The 7,185-nt window shown below is 43.4% G+C and overlaps 1 pseudogene across 1 annotated transcript; it reads right to left on the reverse strand.

Moving 5' to 3' along the window:
- Positions 1 to 5,626: 5,626 nt before the first annotated feature.
- Positions 5,627 to 6,030, reverse strand: LOC306667559 (immediate early response 3-interacting protein 1-like; annotated as a pseudogene). Its single transcript has one exon. The product of its transcript is annotated as an immediate early response 3-interacting protein 1-like (transcript).
- Positions 6,031 to 7,185: the final 1,155 nt, after the last annotated feature.

The raw sequence follows: 7,185 nt of genomic DNA on the forward strand, positions 1-7,185 counted from the left end.
ATTCCAATAACAGACCACTAGCCTCATTCCAGGGCCAAGAGTAAAGTACATGGCCCGAGAGGTTTGCCTGGTCTTGGAATGACTGAAATCTTACTCTGGGTATAAATAGCAAGTGAGCACTTCCAAAAGGATATGGTGAATATTTCCATTTGATCTTCAGATTATGAAAAATGGGAACTAGTCTCTATCCAGACATGGAAAAGCTGCACGCCTTTTAGGTTACTTGCCCAAGGCCACACAGCTACTAAGCAGCATAGTACTCAACTTCTAAATCCCATTCCAGGGCCCTTTGCATCACAGGGCAAGAGAGTGAAGGGGGAGCAGAGTGCAAGGCGCAGAAGCAGGAAGGGCCTGTGCACCAGGCAAGGGGAGGGGCTGAGTGTGAGGAGAGTCTGGACAGGAGCCAGTGAATGTCAGGTCTGGGATTGGGGGCGCCAGCTGGATGGAACCTGAAAGAGAGGGTTGTAGAGGTGGTGTGATTCCTTCTGAATTAATATGACAGATGTGACTCTTAGGAATAAAGAATGAAATGAACTAATGAAAGTGGACTGCTCTTACAACATCTTTAAACACTTGTCTTAAGGCTAAGGCCACATTAAAGGAAGTCCACTGAGTCATTTGGGAGGGGAGGTGGCCTATGTCTCATAAATATAGCCACAGGAGTGTTGGCATGAAGAGGGTGTTTTGTCACAGAAAGCGAAGACTGGGAAAAGGTTTGACTTCTTAAAATCCAAGTGCTACCAGGAAAGACATGAGCCAATTAATTTTTGCAATCCTTAACAACATAGTAAAAGTAAGCAGGAAATATTTCAACTATAATGGACATGGAATAAAAAGAAAGATTCATATAAAGAGTGCTTCAGAGCCGGACACTCTTATATGCTGTAATCCTAGCAGCTCTGGAGGCTGAGGCAGGAGGATCACAAGTTCAAAGCCAGTCTCAGCAAAAGCGAGGCACTAAGCAACTCAGTGAGACCCTGTTTCTAAATAAAATACAAAATAGGGCTGGGGATGTGGCTCAGGGGCGGAGTGCCCCTGAGTTCAATCCCTGGTACCCATCCCCTCAAAATAAAGTGCTTCAAACAGATATCCCAGAATACTACAGATATGCCTCCATCCTTTTTGAATTTTAAAGATGAGCAGGAGTCATGAAACGCAGGGATGTATCTTCCAACTAATTCTGTATTATTCAAGAATACCTGGATTCTTGCTTCTTGAACTGGATTTCCTACACCAAGATGACCCAAGCTGTGCTAGAAGCAAGCTAAAGTGAGCAAGTGAAACAGCTACAAGATAAAGGTTGAGAATATACAGGTATGTCCGCACACATATACCCACATCAGAGACTCAGACACAAACACGAAGATTCACAGACAGGGGTACACACATCCAGGGACTCCAATGTTAATACTTTTATTGTGACAAAATAACATACAAAAAAGTGTACAAAAAAACACATGATTTACTCAATTTTCAAATAGACCCATGTTTAACTACTATCCAGACTGAGAATCAGTCAGGGACACATTATTTGAGTCTGGCACAGAGTAAATATTTGACAGGCATGTTTACTAGCAGTAAATTGTTATTATTACTAATTCGAAGGCATGTAAACATTCACAGCAGTGCTCTGGAACTCACGCAGCAAATATTTTTAGATGTTCGTTGTGCACCAGAGACTGTGTGAAGGCTGGGAGTGAACTGGACAGGCAAAGTGCCCGCCTCTGCCCAACATGGGGCAGCCAATTCCACAATTAATCACAAAACTGCACCCTGGTAAGTGCTCCAGGGCAGAAGTAAGGGAAGCCACAGCTGGGGCTTAACAGAGTGGAGAGGGGTAGTCCAGGAAACCTCCAGTGAAGACATGACATCCCTGCTGGAAGTGAAGATGCTCAGGAGTCAGGCCAGTTCACAGTGGGCCAGCTAGGTGGAGTCCAGGCCTGAGGGAACTCCATGACCAGCTCATCTCAGTTTGTCAAAGATGGTCCTGGTCTGGAAACTGCATTCCATGTTCTGGGAAACCTTTCTGTCCCAGACAAACTGAATGGTTTGGTCACCCTAGAGGAAGTGGAGCATGGCCGGCGCTGGCAAATCCAAGGTTTAGACAGAAGCCAGTCATCTAGGCATAGAGGACAAGAGAGAGCTCACCAGCATGAGGCAGGGAGCCACAGGGCCCGGATCACACAGGGCCTAATGGTCCTTGTCCAGGACTTGGACTTCCATTCAAGTGGCAGCAGGAGGCCACTGATGGGTTTTAATTGGGCAGAACGACTTCATGTGATGAGAGTTTCTTGTAAATAACACTCTGGCCATGAGTGGACGCCTTGGAGGGGACAAACACCTTGTGGGAAACAACTACTATGTTCCCTACTCCCTGCCTCTCTCCCTGGGCTTCAGTCCCTCCCCTCCCTCCTCTCCAGCCTCTGCCTTGGGCTTCTTGCCTCGCTTCAGCCCTCAGAGACCCCTGCTGAAGTGGAGCTCGGCCTGCTTGTACATTTGTCCCAGGCAGGCTCCAGCCTTCAGGGGAGGCTCAGTGCCTTGCAGGGCCTCACAGCTCTGTGTTGGGTCATTACACAGACTCACAACGTTTATTGGATTTGTTCTCAACTCTTTTCTCCAAGATCAAGTTATGAATTGAAGATTCATATGTTTCTGGAATTAACACTGCCTAGGATTGAATAGGTGCTCAGCAAATATTTGCTAAAGGCTGGATAATCTTTTTTAAAAAATTTGTCTCCACTCTAAATCTAATATAAGAGTTGGATTAAGAATCCAGGAATGACTTTCAGCATGTTAAGTGGCCCTGACTAGTCAGAGTGGGCAGTTTACAATTTTTCTTAGGTTTGCAGCTGTGTCTACAAAACTTCTAGCATAGGGACCTGCTATTATTTGAGCACCACTTAAAGTGAAAGTTAATTTCTGGGCTGCATACATCTTTTTTTTTAAACTTTATCCAAAAAAAAAAAAAAAAAAAAAAAAAATCCCAATAGATATTTCCCCTGGAATTTCTCTTGCTCAGGCCCAGCCTTGCCCATGAAGCCAACAGGACCTGACCAGACCTGGCCCCAGCTCTTATTTCAGAAAAACAAGATCAGAACCACAGCAACAGTGACAAATCAGGCCTTCTTGTTCTAGCCTTCCTTGCACAAACCACAGGGACAGACTTTGCATTGATGTTCTTGGCTGAATGCTAACACATAGGGTCCAGCTGGTCAGGCTTCCTTAGATGGATTTGGCCTCCCCATTGTAAATGTTTGCTGGAAGCATGTAAAAGGTCCCTGCCAGTGTGGGGCCTGGATTAGTTTAGACTTCTGCCTCCCTGCTACGACTGTAGCTCTTCCAAATAGCACACACACACACATACACACACACACACACACACACACACACACCACACACACACACCACACACACACACACACACCACACACACACACACACACACACATACACACCACACACACACACACCACACACACACACACACACCACACACACACACACCACACACACACACACACACACATACACACACACACACACACACACACACACACACACACACACATCGTACCATGTATCGCACTTGACTTCCTGCCCAGGCTCCTGTTATTCATGTCAAGAAGCCTTGGAGTGGTAGCACATTTGGATGGATCTTTCCAGCCCAGCTCAGCCCAGCAGCCTCTAGCAGGGCCCTTCAATTAAGACACTCCACCTAAGCTCCTGGCATTGACCTCTCAAGACCCCAGACCCTTGTGACCTCTTCTTCTCACCAAAGAGGTAGATTACTTATAACCCAGTCCCAAAGCATATTTTCACTCTACTTTTAATCTGAGTCAACAAATAAAAAACAATATTTTTCCTAACCAACCATTGCCTCATCAAGGGGTTGACTGTGTGGGATGAGGGTGTGGTGGGTATAGAGTATAATTAGGCATAAACCTTCTAAAACACGAAGCAGTCATCTGGGACATGTGCACATACATACTAGTGGGTGGGGGCAGCCGGAGGTGACTTCGTCCTGAGTTCCACTGCCAAGACAGTTAAAATGGGAACAGTGAATTGCCTGTACTTCTTGCTGAAGGCTGGCTCCTACAACAAATAATCCCCATCCTCCAACCCCCCCAAAAAACCTTTCTTCTCACCCAGGTCAGGAGCTGCTGCTGTTGAAAAGGTAGCTTTTCTTTCTGTAGTGACTCAAAGCCCCATGTTTCGTTTCTTTCTGTGGCTCCTTTCCACACCCTTGCTTCTGAAAGAGTGGCCTGAGCACCAGTAGCTCTAGCTTCCCTCAGGAGCTTGCGGAAATGCAGGATCCCAGGCCCCAGCCCAGACCTGCTGTGTGAGAGCTGTACCACGTGCAGGTGACTCTACAGAGGTCTGGGAAGCGCTGCCCTAGAAACTCAGACAGCAGAGGAGAAAGACTGCAGAGCAATTGCAGCCACTTCTTTGCTTCCTTAAAAGTCCCAATTTGCAAGTTATGCCATTCACATTTCATTGGTGAGAACTAGTCACATGGCCCCAAATGGACACTGAAATAGCTGGGAATACATTCCTGATGGGTAGCTGTCAGGCAGCTACCACTCCACACTACAGAATTGGGAGGACAGACTTTCTTGGTCAGGCCTTTCTGACTCACAATACTTTTTTATTATTTGCAAATTCAACTTTATTTACAAAAGTTCTCCTATTAACAGAGATGCCATTTCACCCCTTCAAAATAACTGATAATTTTCACAAAAACCCTTTACATAGTTTTAACCTTTCTACATAAAACTGTATTATGGGATGAGCAAGCAACCTCCCAAGATGATCCAAGACATATAAACAAAAAATAAAAAACAACACCTAGCATGAATGTTCTATTGACAGAACGAAGAATTAGGAATCACACTTTTTCATGTGTTGCTCCACCAAGAAATGGAAGCGTGATAATATTTTGGGAGGTAAAGGCTTCACCATAAACAGTCTTCTTACAGAGGGTAGTTTAATTGTGATTGTTTAGGATTGATATTGCAGGCTAATATTTATGCTGATTTTATAAAATAAATCAACATCATTGTAAAAAGGGCAAAGACGTTCTATACAGATTTTTCTACCAATGAAAATATGTGGATACTTGTTTGGTCTCATTTTAATAACAAATGTATGAAAAAGAACTTGAAATCACAATCATCAGGTGACTCACTTACAAAATCAGAATTCTCCCTGAAAGCAAAGAGTAGTGTCCTTTATAGTATTTATAAATTTTAATTCTTAACAAGACCTTGTAAAATAAATATTTAACCAAACAGTTCAAAATAAAAGTATTCAAATTACTTATTTACCATTTACATGTAATAATTACTTTTAAAAATCCTTTAAATTTAATCAAGGGGATAATCAATCTCACATCACAGCTAAGTCACAAGGAACTTCAAAACTTTGGAAAAATATTCATCTCTGAGAAATGAGAGAAAAACAGCTGAAAAAACAAACAACCCAGAAGCGGCAGTCTCAAACCCTTTTAACAATCTTTCCCACAGCATGAACTATTGCTTTACCATAGCAATCAAATGTATCTCAATCCTGGAGAGCTACCACCTCAGGGACCTGATCTTTCTGTAATTAAACTTCGACAATTTTTTTAAAAAATCAAGATAAATAGATACTCTGGTTTTATTGTCAACTTTACATTTTTGTCAAGTGCAAGGTCGGCCTGCTAAGAAATGAATATTCTAGTAATGACTGAAGTAACAACTTCCACTGGCATCTCTTCTTCAGAGTCTCCTTTTCTCCCATTGATGTTCGTCCAAATAATAAAAGCAATACGATAGTGACAGCGTTTACTATTATCAAGCACTCACATCGCAGTTTTTACAAATCGAATAAGGTCCGTTAGCTGAGATTTAATGCCTAGCTCCTCGCCCAGTCCACAGATTCCCTGGTCTGTTCCCCAGCCAATGTTTTTAAGGAAGCGCTCCCTGTGCAGCAGGGAGATGCGCTGGTGCACAGCAGGGTTGCCTGCCAGTGTGAAAACAGGGTAAAGGCCATGGTCACCGGGAGTCTTCATGAGGCCCACCTGATCCCTTTCTCCCTGCCTCAGTAGACATGGTGCCACCACCACCTCCCCTCTCACAGTACTTTAAGTTTTCCATTAGAAGAAGAAATATTTCCTTCTCTTCCTTAGAAACTGCCTGGGGTTGGGGAGGCATTGCAAGGAATTTTTCCAGCTCCCTTGGTGAAGGTTGTGTTAATGTCCTGACTTTTCAGGCACAAAGATATTTTCCCACAAACCATCATGTTCATAAAATTCCAGGATCACGTGTGGCTTCCACCAGTGCCTGCATCCTACCTCGGCCCTAGTGCAGAGACCAATCCCCAGTGACCTCATCTTCTTTGGAGACTAGCTACTGAGGCTTCCAACCAGGGTTCAGTAAATTCTTTCTTAAAGCATCATATAGCAAATATTTTAGGCTTTTCAGACCACGTTGCCTCTGTTACAGTCACCACCTCTGCCACTGTAGCATGAAAATTGTGATAGACAAAATATCAATGAATTCACTTTATGTAAATGCAGACAGAACTGTCATTTATTTTACAACTTTTTTCCATGTTTTTATTGGTATATTTTAGTTGTACATAATGGTGGGAATCTTTGTTACATATTTGTACATGCACATAATATAACGTAATTCATTTACAACTCTTTAGTGAGCATTTGTTAAGCTACTTAATGTACCTGATCCCAGTCCAAAGGCAAATTCCATGAAGGCAGGAATTAATCTATCTTGTTCTTCACTTTAGTCCTTGAACATAATAAATGGCAAATTTATAGAATAAATGGTTAAATGAATATTAGGCAAAGAAAAATTTATAGATTGGAAGAGGCATAGCAAACCTGAGGTCCACCCTGGCCAGGAGACCAGAGGATCAAAGTGGCCATGTAGCATACGTTCAGAATAAGACAAGAGAAAATCATCCACAAGATCATTAGTCTGGCCCAGGAAGGGCCTCATTGAACACAAAAGTCTGAGGGCCTGTCCCTGATGAACAGGGACCCAGGGGAAAGCACTGCCTCAAAAGTAGATGTAAGCCCTACAGCAGAACGTGCCGTGCCTGAATTTATAGAAGGAAGACAAGCAGGAGCTATTCACAGAGAATTCTCAGAGCAAGAGTCCCAAAACCTAACACAGAGGTCCTGGACAA

The sequence above is a fragment of the Sciurus vulgaris genome (genome assembly GCF_902686455.1).
Source record: "Sciurus vulgaris genome assembly, chromosome: 8".
NCBI classification, from domain to species: Eukaryota; Metazoa; Chordata; class Mammalia; order Rodentia; family Sciuridae; genus Sciurus; species Sciurus vulgaris.